Below are 14075 nucleotides of genomic sequence, written 5' to 3' on the forward strand. Positions count from 1 at the left end.
GAAAGGGGGGGGGGGTGGGGGGGTTAATTTAGGTGTTTCATATATTGTGTTAGCTAGCTAATTAATAGAGAGAAGTGTCCTCTCTTATCTCCGTGCTTGGTCGACGCTACGTACTATATACGTATGGAGAGGACTAGACACGCTAGCTAGTAATCAAATGAAGGAAACAGAAGATCGTCATGAACATATGCATACAGAGAGAAGTGATATCGACCACCTCTCCTTCTCCGAGAGATTGGTCGAACAATAAGTTCTCGTATATCTATCCGACACTACCGGCTACATATATACAATAATTATCTCTTACAATACAATCTCCTAATTAAATTGTAAGAACACAGGGTCCACATAGTATTCTCCATTTTCAGCGATCACGTGGTCAAGGAAGAATGCCGCCAATTCCTCTTGAATTCCTCGCATACGATCTGGTGCTAGGAGTTCATCCCGCTTCCGAAACATCTAATTTGAAGAAGGGGGTCAATGCATATATACATGAATAAATGAAACTCAACACAAATGATGGTAATAAAATAAAATTGTGAATATTATTGCTTACGCACTTCATATTGTTCTTCAGTGTAGCCCCGCTCACAGGTCGTGTAGCGGATGGACTCGCAAACGTAGTATCCACAGTAATTATTCCCGGGTTCCTGCCACAACCACTTTACAAGAAATAGAGGTCAATCAAACTGATAAGCAAGCATGCTAAATGGTATTGATGAAACTAGCGCTTGAATCACTAGGAGATGCGCGGAACATGCTACTATAGTACTTACTTTCGGGTGTTTAAATTGCAGCTTCTTCGGCAGTCCCGGAGCTTTTGTGGTGAATTTTCTCCAAACCCTGCCAGACAAAGAAAACAATTACTTGATATCAGGAAATGAACAAAGTTGCTGATATGGTGGATAATGATCGATTTAACTTACTTCTCGAGCATTTGAGTCATGTTCGCATAGTCCTGGGGATCTTTTCGTCTCGAGTCTAAGACGGTTACTACTCCCTGCTCAAGCTTAATCTCTAGGAGAATATAGTGGAAGCTGCGCATGCATGCATAAGTCATCAATTACATTACCATAACCTGGACTAATAAGGGAAACCGAATATGCACAAGACAGTAACACTCACTTGAAGTTGTAAGGAAAGAGTATTATATCTTTGTTTTGATTTAATACCAACGATTGTAGCAAGTTGGCCTCGGCTTCTTTGGGATGTTTTTCAACCGTATATGCATCTATGAGATTTGTGTTAATGAACCCAATATCACCGATTTGTCTTTTCTTCAATTTGGCGATCTTCAATTTGCATAATATAGTGAGGATAATTATAAATACATGCAATGAAAGAGCTGACCTATATAGAGAGACTTAATGACAGAAGTAGTACTACTTACAGACAGTAGCAAGTGATCGTTGTTTTATCGAGGGCCTTTTGATTGTAAAACTGGAAGAAATCCTCAAATGGAACATTCAGCTGTTCAATTCCAATGAGGTCATGCTCCGGTTTAACTCTCAGCGTCAAAGTACTCGTCCCATCACTCTCTGCAGGTTTTCATGTACCAATCATGTAATCTTCGCATCATCGTTGTTAGAGATCTTTCATCTTTGACGAGAGGCTTCCCGTAATGGTATTTGTGTTCGTCCACCTCCATGATTTCATAATGTACATCGTCGGGCAGGTAATCTCCAAGATTGCTATAACCGGGCACCATCCTCGGATCATTAGCGACGATGTCTTTTGACACCTTGAGCGGGGGGCACGATTGGTTCGCTTGTTCGCCGAGCTGGGCAATTTTTTCCCAGCTCGTCGTTCTTTTAACCTTTGGTCACTGACAGTACTTCCAGACCGCTCCGCTTCGGCATATGTCTTTGCAAGAATGCGCTCATAGTTGCCTCTCGGCGGAGACTTTGGTGGTTTTGTCAGGGCAGCCAGAGTGCGCTTTGCTTTCACCGGATCTACCTTCTCCTCCAGAGGTGGATGTTTCTTTGCTTTCACCCCTTCAAAGAAGTTTGTCACTTCGGCTCGCACGATCTTCCTGGTTTCCTCCTCGGTCCTCTCGTATGGTAACTTCTCTGGAGTCTTCAGAGAAGGACCGAATCTGTATTGCCTCCCGCCTCTGGCAGCTGTACTGATAGACGCCGGCAGAGCAGACGGAGCGGCTGCGACTGTCTTCTTTCCTTGCTTACGAGGCGGAGTAGAAGGACTACGACGCGCCGGAGCAGCCGCAGCGGCGGCGGGTCTCTTCCGCCCTTGCTGACGAGGCGGAGAAGGAGGAGGCTGGCTGCTCTGGCGCGCCGGCGCAGGAGGAGAAGGAGGCGGAGTGCCGACACGCGTCGGAGAAGGAGGCTGAGTGCCCTGATCACTCGCCGGAGGAGGAGGCGGAGTGCCGCCACGTGCCGGAGAAGGAGGCTGGGTGCCCTGATCACTCGCCGGAGGAGGAGGCGGAGGAGGAGGCGGACTGCCCTTACTCGCCGGAGCTGTCCAGTTCGGAAGGTTGATGAGCTCCTTCCGCCATAGGCACGGAGTCTTCAGAGCTAAACCCAGTCGAGTCTCCCCTTCACCGGTAGGGTGGTCAAGCTGGAGGTCCTCAAATCCCTCCGTTATTTCATCCACCATCACCCTAGCATATCCTTCTGGAATCGGCCGGCAATGGTAGGTTGCGCCGGGTTCAGGAGGTAAAACAGAGCCAACAGCCGCCTTGACTTTGAAGTTCTGCCATTGCGCCATAAGGTGGCAATGTTGAGACTCCGTGATAGCATCCACGGGGTAGCTAGCAGGAGCCGTCAAGACATGCTCCAGCTGAAGCAGCTCGGTGGAAGCCACGCTGCTTCTCCGCTGAGATGGCGGGGTAGCTTCGGGGGTAGTTTTGGCATGTCGATTGCTGTCTCGTTCCTCTAACGCTTGAACCCTTTCGTGCAGCTTCTGAATTTGGGTTTGCTCCATTTTTTTCCTCCTCTCCTGGCTTTTGTAATCGCCTGCGTCCGGAAAACCAGCCTTCCATGGAACGGAGCCTGGCGTGCCTCGTGTCCGTCCAGGGTGCTCAGGAACGAACGTCCCTTCCTGCGCTGCATCGATATATTGCTGAATCTTCTTGATTGGTATTCTCAAAAGCTCGTTCGTCCAAACGCACCTCCCTGATACAGGGTCCAAGGTTCCGCCAGCCCCGAAGAACCAAGTCTCGCAACGGTCTGTCCAGTTCATTGTCTGTGGTTCGATCCCTTTTTCAAGCAGATCATTCTCAGCCTTGGCCCACTTAGGCTGGGCTTTGAGGTAGCCACCTGACCCCGTGCGATGGTGAAGCTTCTTCTTCGCAGCATTCTTCTTGTTTGTCGCTGACATCTTCTTACTCTTTTCCGATGTCTTGTGGGCCACAAATGCGGGCCAGTGATCTCTGATCTTCTCATACCAGCCGATGAATTCTGGTGTCTCTTCTTTGTCGACAAACGTTTTTAGCTCATTCTTCCACCTCCTGAATAGGTCTGCCATCTTCTTAAGAGCATGAGACTTGATTAATTGCTCTTTAACTGGCTTCTCCGGATCCTCCTCTGGCGGTAGGGTGAAATTTGCCTTCAGCTCAGTCCAAAGATCATCTTTCTGCATATCATTGACATAAGACACCTCAGGGTCTTCCTTCTTAGGCTTATACCATTGGTGGATGCTGATCGGGATCTTGTCCCTAACTAGAACCCCGCACTGAGCAGCAAATGCATCCTTTGTCCGGATGGGTTCAATCGATTGGCCGTCGCGCGCGATTGCTGTGATCTCAAACCTTTCATCCGAGCGCAACTTTTCTTCGGGCCTCGTCTCTTTACCGCAGTTGTGCTCGATCCGGAGGGCTAGAAAAAAGAAGAAAGACGAGTGTTAATTAATATGTGTACATACCAAAACAATGAATGCATCAATTAGCTAGTCAGCACAGGCTTAACTAATATATTTACCTGGCCGGACTCTGTTCGGTCACCGGAGCCGTCACCACGGGCTCCTTCTTGCACCAGCATTGGGTCACCGGAGCCATCATAATCATGTCTTTCCTCCTCCACTCTTCGATCACCGTAGCCTGCTTCTTCACCCTGTTCTTCCAGACCATCATTGTCGTTAAGATACGACAAGATATCACCTCCGGCTAAGATTATGTCCCCCAACACCTCTTCTGCTTGCTCGTCTCGTCCGTGCTCCATTGTTTCTGCAAATATTACAACATGGCAATTATTACACAAACATGACAACAGGTGGTTAGTGCAAACATAGACCTAGCTTATTCCGGGTTTGGGGTGGCCTCAGCAACGCTTCAAGGGTAGGGGCGCGGCGGGAGGGGGTAGGAGACCGACATCGTTTTTTTCTACGGTTTGGGTGTGATTGAGAGTTTTGGTCAAGCGAGAGGGCCGGGGGTGCTCCCGTGGTATAAGTTATCACGGTCGAGAGGGGGTATAAATATCGACCGTCCATCATGTCGAAGTTATCTGGGAGGGAGTTATATATATCGACAACGAGGACATACATACATGGGAAAATAATGTTATCTGGGAGGGGGTATATCGACCCCCCCCCACATGCTGAAGTTATCGGGAGGGGGTTATATCGACAACGACAATGAACGTACATGGGAAAATAATATTATCGGGGAGGGGGTATATCGACCCCCCCTCGTGTTGAAGTTATCGGGAGAGGGGTATATCGACGACGACAGACCCGATAAAACATAAGAAAACGAAGAAGAAACAAAAAGAGGAGAAGAAGAAAAGGAATAGAGGAGAAGATCGAAGAAAAAAAGAAGAAAAAAAAGAGGAGAAGAAGAAAGGAATAGAGGAGAGAAGAAGAAAAAATAGAATTTTTTCTATTTTTTCTTCTTCTCTTCTATTCCTTTCTTCTTCTCCTCTTCTTTTTCTTCTTTTTTCCTCTTCTTATTTATTTCTCCTCTTCTTCCTCTCCTCTTCTTCTCCTTTCTTCCTCTTCTTATTTTCCTTTTTCCTCTCATTCATAAAAAAAATGTTCAAATGGAAAATTTCAAAAAAACAGTAAAGGTTTTGCCTAATGCATTGTTCATATGAATATACAAACATTTGCATATTCTACAATAATTAATATCACCAAAAAATCTATGAACAGAAAAAAATCCTAACTTTTCTAAAAATCTATCTTTTGCATATATACATGAACATATATATACACAGAGAACATATATACATACATATACACAGAGAAAATGCAAAAAAAAGATCTAAAAAAAGGACATATAAACAGATATACACACATACATATACTCATACATATACATATAATTAAGCATATAAATGTGCAGAAAAACATGGAGGAATTAGGGGGCAGTGCCGGCCCTGACCAAGGCGACGGCGGCGCGTCGGGGCAGGGGCAGAGGTGACGGCGGCGTGGTCGGGGCAGGGGCAGAGGCGTCGGCGGCGAAGGGCGGGGCAGGGCGACGGCGACGACGGGGACGGGCCGGGGCGGCGCGCGTCGGGGCAGGGGCGCGGCTGACGGCGAGGGCGCGGGCAACGGCGACGGTGACGACGGGCACGGGCGACGGCGACGGTGGGGGCGGCGGGCGGCGTTGGGGCAGCCTGGCAGCGTCGGCGTCGTCGGGGCGGCAACTGCTAGGTAACTCTGAAAATTTCCTAAGTGTGAACTTATATAGCAAAGCCTTTAGTCCCGGTTCGTGGCACCAACCGGGACTAAAGGTAGGCATTAGTCCCGGTTGGTGCCACCAACCGGGACGAAAGCCCTCTTTTCAGCAGCGCAAAGGGCGGGAAGCGGCGGCCTTTGGCCACGAACCGGGACCAATGCCCCCCCTTTAGTCCCGGTTGGTGCCACCAACCGGGACCAAAGGCCTCTTGCTGCCCGCGCCGCGGCCAAAAGTTTAGTCCCACCTCGCTAGTTGAGAAGGGCTCGGAGTGGTTTATAAGCCCCGCTGCGGCTGCTGTATCGAACTCCTCTCTATAGCAGGTTTCTGGGCCTAACTTTGGCGCGCTGCCCGTTGAGCCCTCTAGCCCTTCTGGGCTTGTATTTGCAAACCCGAGGGTTGGAGGGCCCAGCGGACAGCGCCCCAACAATATTTTTTGCTGTTTTTAGTTTTTTTGTTTTCTTTTTTGCTTTATTTATTTTGTTTTGTTTCTACTTACAACAAAAACCTTATTTATTTTATTTTATTTTGTTTCTAATTACTTATTTATTTTACTTTATGATAATTCTTTTTGCTATTAAAGTTTCTATCAAAAAAAGTTCTTTATGAAAATTCTTTTTGCTGTATTTAGTTTTTTTGTTTTCTTTTTTGCTTTATTTATTTTGTTTTGTTTCTACTTACAACAAAAAACTTATTTATTTTATTTTATTTTGTTTCTAATTACTTATTTATTTTACTTTATGATAATTCTTTTTCCTATTAAAGTTTCCATCAAAAAAGTTCTTTATGAAAATTCTTTTTGCTTTTAATGATTTTGAACAGAAAATACTTCGATAATTTTAGTTGCATCAATTTTATATGATTTTAGTTTCAATAATACTAGAGGTTTCTTATAATGTTTTGAACAGAAAATACTTTGTTAATTTTAGTTTCATAAATTTTATTAAAGTTTATTTTATTTTGTCGGAACACAAGAAGTCCGGAGTTGTAATAAGTTATTAAAAATAAAAAAGAGGCGCAATGCTCGTTGATTTGCTTCAAGCCTTTCGGAATAGTGTAGACTGCACTGCACATAGCTCCATGCAGTCTACCTTATTCCTCAAGGCTTGAAGCTAAGCAACGTGAGCATTGCGCCTCTTCTTCATCGTCTCTGCACTCAGGGCTTATAAACCGCTCCTAGTGCCTCTCAGCTAGCGAGGTGGGACTAAAAAACTGCTTAGTAAGAAACTCTAGTACCGGTTCGTGCCACGAACCGGTACTAAAGGTGCTCGTGGGGCCACAGCCTCATTAGTACCGGTTCGTGGCACCAACCGGGACCAAAGGGTGGAATTGGTCCCGGTTCGTGCCACCAACCGGGACCAATGGCCTTGCACAGCGGCGTGGTGGTGAGTTTAGTCCCACCTCGCTAGCTGAGAGAGAGCCGCACCTGTTTATAAGGTGCGGTGCGCCTGAGCTGTCGAGCTCCTCTCTAAAGCAGGCTTACGGGCCTAACCTCTCTGTACATGCCTGTGGGCCTACTGGGCCTTCTGCGGGCCTGAATCCTGGCCCATGGATGGGTTTCTAATCGTATTCAGGCCGTGGTGGCCCAGTAGGTGGCATAATTTTTAATTTTTGGCCTGTTATTTTTCATGCATTTACTAATTATTTTGAGCTATAAGACCCTAAAATTGAAAAGCATTTCAAATGAACTCTGAAAAGGTTGAAAGTTGGCATGGTATCATCATTTCATCCACATAGCATGTGCAAGAAAGTTGAGAGGGTTACGGCAAAAACTAGATGCACTTCGTGTACAAAACGGACAATGGTATCATACTCGTCTGTTACAAAGTTGGCATGGTATCATCATAATAGTTGCGGGAGAAAGTCTTCACTTTTTCTTCGCTTGTGTCATTTGCTTATTGCGCCGTAACCATGGATAATCTTCATCGTTTATCAGGATGCTTGGGTCAGCCTTGACTTTGAAGGGAGGAATTTCATGAAACTTTTCATAATCTTCAGACATGTCTGTCTTGCCCTCCACTCCCACAATGTCCCTTTTTCCTGAAAGAACTATGTGGCGCTTTGGCTCATCGTATGATGTATTCGCTTCCTTATCTTTTCTTTTTCTCGGTCTGGTAGACATGTCCTTCACATAGATAACCTGTGCCACATCATTGGCTAGGACGAACGGTTCGTCAGTGTACCCAAGATTGTTCAGATCCACTGTTGTCATTCCGTACTGTGGGTCTACCTGTACCCCGCCTCCTGACAGATTGACCCATTTGCACTTAAACAAAGGGACCTTAAAATCATGTCCGTAGTCAAGTTCCCATATGTCCATTATGTAACCATAATATGTGTCCTTTCCCCTCTCGGTTGCTGCATCAAAGCGGACACCGCTGTTTTGGTTGGTGCTCTTTTGATCTTGGGCGATCGTGTAAAATGTATTCCCATTTATCTCGTATCCTTTGTAAGTCAATACAGTCGAAGATGGTCCCCTGGACAACGAGTACAACTCATCACAAACAGTGGTGTCACCTCTGAGACGTGTTTCCAACCAACTGCTGAAAGTCCTGATGTGTTCACATGTAATCCAGTCGTCACACTGCTCCGGGTGTTTGGAGCGCAGACTGTTCTTGTGTTCATCGACATACGGGGTCACCAAGGTAGAGTTCTGTAGAACTGTGTAGTGTGCTTGAGACCAAGAATATCCGTCCCTGCATATTATTGAGTCCCCTCCAAGCGTGCCTTTTCCAGTCAGTCTCCCCTCATACCGCGATTTAGGGAGACCTATCTTCTTAAGGCCAGGAATGAAGTCAACACAAAACCCAATGACATCCTCTGTTTGATGGCCCATGGAGATGCTTCCTTCTGGCCTAGCGCGGTTACGGACATATTTCTTTAGGACTCCCATGAACCTCTCAAAGGGGAACATATTGTGTAGAAATACGGGCCCCAGAATGACAATCTCGTCGACTAGATGAACTAGGACGTGCGTCATGATATTGAAGAAGGATGGTGGGAACACCAGCTCGAAACTGACAAGACATTGCGCCACATCACTCCTTAGCCTTGGTATGATTTCTGGATCGATCACCTTCTGAGAGATTGCATTGAGGAATGCACATAGCTTCACAATGGCTAATCGGACGTTTTCCGGTAGAAGCCCCCTCAATGCAACCGGAAGCAGTTGCGTCATAATCACGTGGCAGTCATGAGACTTTAGGTTCTGGAACTTTTTCTCTGGCATATTTATTATTCCCTTTATATTCGACGAGAAGCCAGTCGGGACCTTCATACTGAGCAGGCATTCAAAGAAGATTTCTTTCTCTTCTTTCGTAAGAGCGTAGCTGGCAGGACCTTCATACTGCTTCGGAGGCATGCCGTCTTTTTCGTGCAAACGTTGCAGGTCCTCCCGTGCCTCAGGTGTATCTTTTGTCTTCCCATACACGCCCAAGAAGCCTAGCAGGTTCACGCAAAGGTTCTTCGTCACGTGCATCACGTCGATTGAAGAGCGGACCTCTAGCTCTTTCCAGTAGGGTAGGTCCCAAAATATAGATTTCTTCTTCCACATGGGTGCGTGTCCCTCAGCGTCATTCGGAACAGCTAGTCCGCCGGGACCCTTTCCAAAGATTACGTGTAAATCATTGACCATAGCAAGTACGTGATCACCGGTACGCATGGCGGGCTTCTTCCGGTGATCTGCCTCGCCTTTGAAATGCTTGCCTTTCTTTCGACATTGATGGTTGGTCGGAAGAAATCGACGATGGCCCAGGTACACATTCTTCCTGCATTTGTCCAGGTATATACTTTCAGTGTCATCTAAACAGTGCGTGCATGCGTGGTATCCCTTGTTTGTCTGTCCTGAAAGGTTACTGAGAGCGGGCCAATCGTTGATGGTTACAAACAGCAACGCGTGCAGGTTAAATTCCTCCTGTTTGTGCTCATCCCACGTACGTACACCGTTTCCATTCCACAGCTGTAAAAGTTCTTCAACTAATGGCCTTAGGTACACATCAATGTCGTTGCCGGGTTGCTTAGGGCCTTGGATGAGAACTGGCATCATAATGAACTTCCGCTTCATGCACATCCAAGGAGGAAGGTTATACATACATAGAGTCACGGGCCAGGTGCTGTGATTGCTGCTCTGCTCCCCGAAAGGATTAATGCCATCCGCGCTTAAACCAAACCATACGTTCCTTGGGTCAGCTGCAAACTCAGCCCAGTACTTTCTCTCGATTTTTCTCCACTGCGACCCGTCAGCGGGTGCTCTCAACTTCCCGTCTTTCTTACGGTCCTCACTGTGCCATCGCATCAACTTGGCATGCTCTTCGTTTCTGAACAGACGTTTCAACCGTGGTATTATAGGAGCATACCACATCACCTTCGCAGGAACCCTCTTCCTGGGGGGCTCGCCGTCAACATCACCAGGGTCATCTCGTCTGATCTTATACCGCAATGCACCGCATACCGGGCATGCGTTCAGATCCTTGTACGCACCGCGGTAGAGGATGCAGTCATTAGGGCATGCATGTATCTTCTGCACCTCCAATCCTAGAGGGCATACGACCTTCTTTGCTGCGTATGTACTGTCGGGCAATTCGTTATCCTTTGGAAGCTTCTTCTTCAATATTTTCAATAGCTTCTCAAATCCTTTGTCAGGCACAGCATTCTCTGCCTTCCACTGCAGCAATTCCAGTACGGTACCGAGCTTTGTGTTGCCATCTTCGCAATTGGGGTACAACCCTTTTTTGTGATCCTCTAACATGCGATCGAACTTCAGCTTCTCCTTTTGACTTTCGCATTGCGTCCTTGCATCGACAATGACCCGGCGGAGATCATCATCATCGGGCACTGGTTCCTCTTGATCTTCAGCAGCTTCCCCCCTTGCAGCATCATTGGGCACATCGTCTGGTTCCTCTTGATCTTCAGCAGCTTCCCCCGTTGCAGCATCACCGTATTCAGGGGGCACATAGTTGTCATCGTCCTCTTCTTCTTCGCCGTCTTCCATCATAACCCCTATTTCTCCGTGCCTCGTCCAAACATTATAGTGTGGCATGAAACCCTTGTAAAGCAGGTGGGTGTGAAGGATTTTCCGGTCAGAGTAAGACTTCGTATTCCCACATATAGGGCATGGACAACACATAAAACCATTCTGCTTGTTTGCCTCAGCCACTTCGAGAAAATCATGCACGCCCTTAATGTACTCGGAGGTGTGTCTGTCACCGTACATCCATTGCCGGTTCATCTGCGTGCATTATATATAATTAAGTGTGTCAAAAACCATTACAGAACATCATGAATAGATAATTAAGTGACCAAATTAATAGAAGTTCATCATCACATTAAAACCAAAGTACATACATAGTTCTCATCTAACAACATATATATAGCTCTCCAGAGCATCTAATTAATTAAACCATACATTGAAACTATGTAAAACATTTCAATGCGAAAACAAATGCGATCATAATCGCAACCAAGGTAACAATTGATCCAACGGCATAATGATACCAAGCCTCGGTATGAATGGCATATTTTCTAATCTTTCTAATCTTCAAGCGCATTGCATCCATCTTGATCTTGTGATCATCGACGACATCCGCAACATGCAACTCCAATATCATCTTCTCCTCCTCAATTTTTTTTATTTTTTCCTTCAAGTAATTGTTTTCTTCTTCAACTAAATTTAACCTCTCGACAATAGGGTCGGTTAGAATTTCCGGTTCAACCACCTCCTAGATAAATAAAATCTATGTCACGTTGGTCGGTATATTTGTCATAAACAATAAATGAACCAAATAGTTATAAAAAGATAATATATACCACATCCGAATCATAGACAGGACGAGGGCCGACGGGGGCGGATACCAAAACCATCGCACTATGTAATAAGAAGGAATAATAAAAGTAACAAAATTAGACAAGTAACTATCTAAAGTAAGAATTTTTTCCTTTCAGAAAGAAGATAAGAACAAGAGGCTCACCACGGTGGTGCTGGCGACGAGATCGGCGCGGGCGATCGACGGCGGTGAAGACGGGGACGGGACGTGACGGACCGCTAAACCTAGACAAATCTCGGGGAAAATGGAGCTCGGAGGTCGAGTTTCGAGAGGAGAAAGATTAACTAGTGTGGCTCAGACATTTCATCGAACACCTCATGTGCATAGGAGGTGAGCTAGAGCACCCAAATGCCCTCCCCTCGCCGGCCAGAAAAAACAGAGCACTGTGGAGTGCTCTGCTGTGGCGATGGGGTATATATAGGGAACTCTTTGGTCCCGGTTCGTGGCACCAACCGGGACTAAAGGCCTTTGGTCCCGGTTGGTGCCACGAACCGGGACCAATGCCCCCTTTAGTCCCGGTTGGTGGCACCAACCGGGACCAAAGGCCTTGTGCTGCCCCGCGTCAAAAGTTTAGTCCCACCTCGCTAGTTGAGAGGGCTCGAGAGTGGTTTATAAGCGCTGCTGCGCCCACCCTCTCGAACTCCTCTCAACTGTAGGCTTTCGGGCCTAACCGTTCTCTTTGCCTGTGGGGCCTACTGGGCCTTCTGCGGGCCTGAATCCTGGCCCACGGATGGGTTTCAAGTCGTATTCAGGCCGTGGTGGCCCAGTAGGTGGCATAATTTTTTTCTCTGTTTTTTGTTTTCTCTTTTGCTTTATTTGTTTTGTTTTGTTTCTACTTACAACCAAAAACTTATTTATTTTATTTCTAATTACTTATGTATTTTACTTTAATTATTTTATTTTTATTTATTTTACTGCTGCTATTTTTATTTATTTTACTGCTGCTATTTTATTTAATTTATTAAGGTTTATTTATTTTAGTTACTATAGTTTATTTTATTTTATTTTATTAAGATTTATTTATTTTATTTACTATAAAAAATGAACATAGATGCGCTTATAGAGAAAATTCAACCTAAATTCATAATAAATTTCTATGAAATTTACTGTGAATTTAGGTCAAATTCCCTGTATAAGGGCATCTATTTTCACTTTGAGAGGAGCTCAACAATGCAGAGAGGGACGGGCTTATAAACTGGTGTGAGCGCCCTTCGGTTGGCGAGGTGGGACTAAACACTGGCCGCAACTAGGACCAGCCCTTTAGTCCCGGTTTGTGTTATGAACCGGGACTAAAGGGTGGTGGGCCAGGAGCATGGCCCATTGGTCCCGGTTTGTCCCACCAACCGGGACCAAAGGGTCCGGACGAACCGGGACCAATGCCCCCACGAGGCCCGGCAGGCCCCTGGCCGCACGAATCGGGACCAATGCTCACATTAGTCTCGGTTCGTGACTGAACCGGGACTACTGTAAATATTGCCCTGTGACCAAAGCCCAGTTTTCTACTAGTGAACCTGTTATTCCAAATAGTAGTAAGCTTCTCTCGTGAACGCTCACAATAAAGCACACACCCAGTTTTTAATAGTTTGGAAAATAACAACAGAACATTGGGATTATATAAGTCAAATAGCTCTTAGTGAGAAACAACAAAATCCAATAGTAGTATGAAACAGATAAAAACAATAAAAATATCCATACCATGATGACCTCCTAATTTCAATAATCTCCTCGTTCCCCTAGAATTCCCATTCTACCTCCAAAAAAATAGTTCTTCATCGCGGTAGAACGAGCTCAAGGCGCATCCTCGTCGTCGCCATTAGCTCGCCAAAGAAGCGATGGACGCAGAGCAACACGTGAAGCCGGAGCCCGAGTGGTCAACGGTGGCCGGGATACAAAGCAACACGTGCAAAGGGAGCCCTTGTTGTCCGCAGTGGCCGGGATAGAAAGCAACACGTCGCAAGAGCCCCCTCTGGTTGGAGGCGGCCGGGAAACACGTGCAGCTGGAGCCCCTGTGGTCGGCGGCGTCCAGGATACAGGGCATTCAGAGCAACACGTGCTACATGGCTTCCCCGCCATGCCGGTCCAAGGGCGTCCTGTTCGTCGGCCCCCTCGAGTCGTCGCCCGTGATGAACACCTCGGCATACGCGCGCAGCAACCCCACATCGACGACCTGCACACCCATCTGCATGGCTTCAGGTCGGCTGCGCACACTGTCGTTGTCGCACCGTCGCGGGCCGATTAGTTGATAACTGAATTTAGTGTTCATACTTGTTAACTGAATTAGCCTATGTAGCCCTTGCTACTTGTACATTTTCAGACCTGACAATTGAATTTACTTTGGAAAAAGAGATTAAGCATTCCATTTCCTTGCACAAACAAATCAACCTGACGTTACCTTGGCATCGGCGGATCTATTGTTCATATACCTTTTTCGGACCTCAAAGCCCTTTTGACCACCACAGCTAAACCAAAATGCCCAAGCTTCATCCGAATTTTCAAAATACATGCAAACATGAGGTACCAAAACGAAAAATATAGCTATGCAATTGTAAAGTAATGTGAGGGACGGAGCAGGCCTAACAGCGCAACGACGCGGCACAAGCGGAGGCCCGATGCAGGTACGAAAA

The sequence above is a fragment of the Triticum aestivum genome, chromosome 2D, assembly GCF_018294505.1.
Source record: "Triticum aestivum cultivar Chinese Spring chromosome 2D, IWGSC CS RefSeq v2.1, whole genome shotgun sequence".
Taxonomy (NCBI): Eukaryota; Viridiplantae; Streptophyta; class Magnoliopsida; order Poales; family Poaceae; genus Triticum; species Triticum aestivum.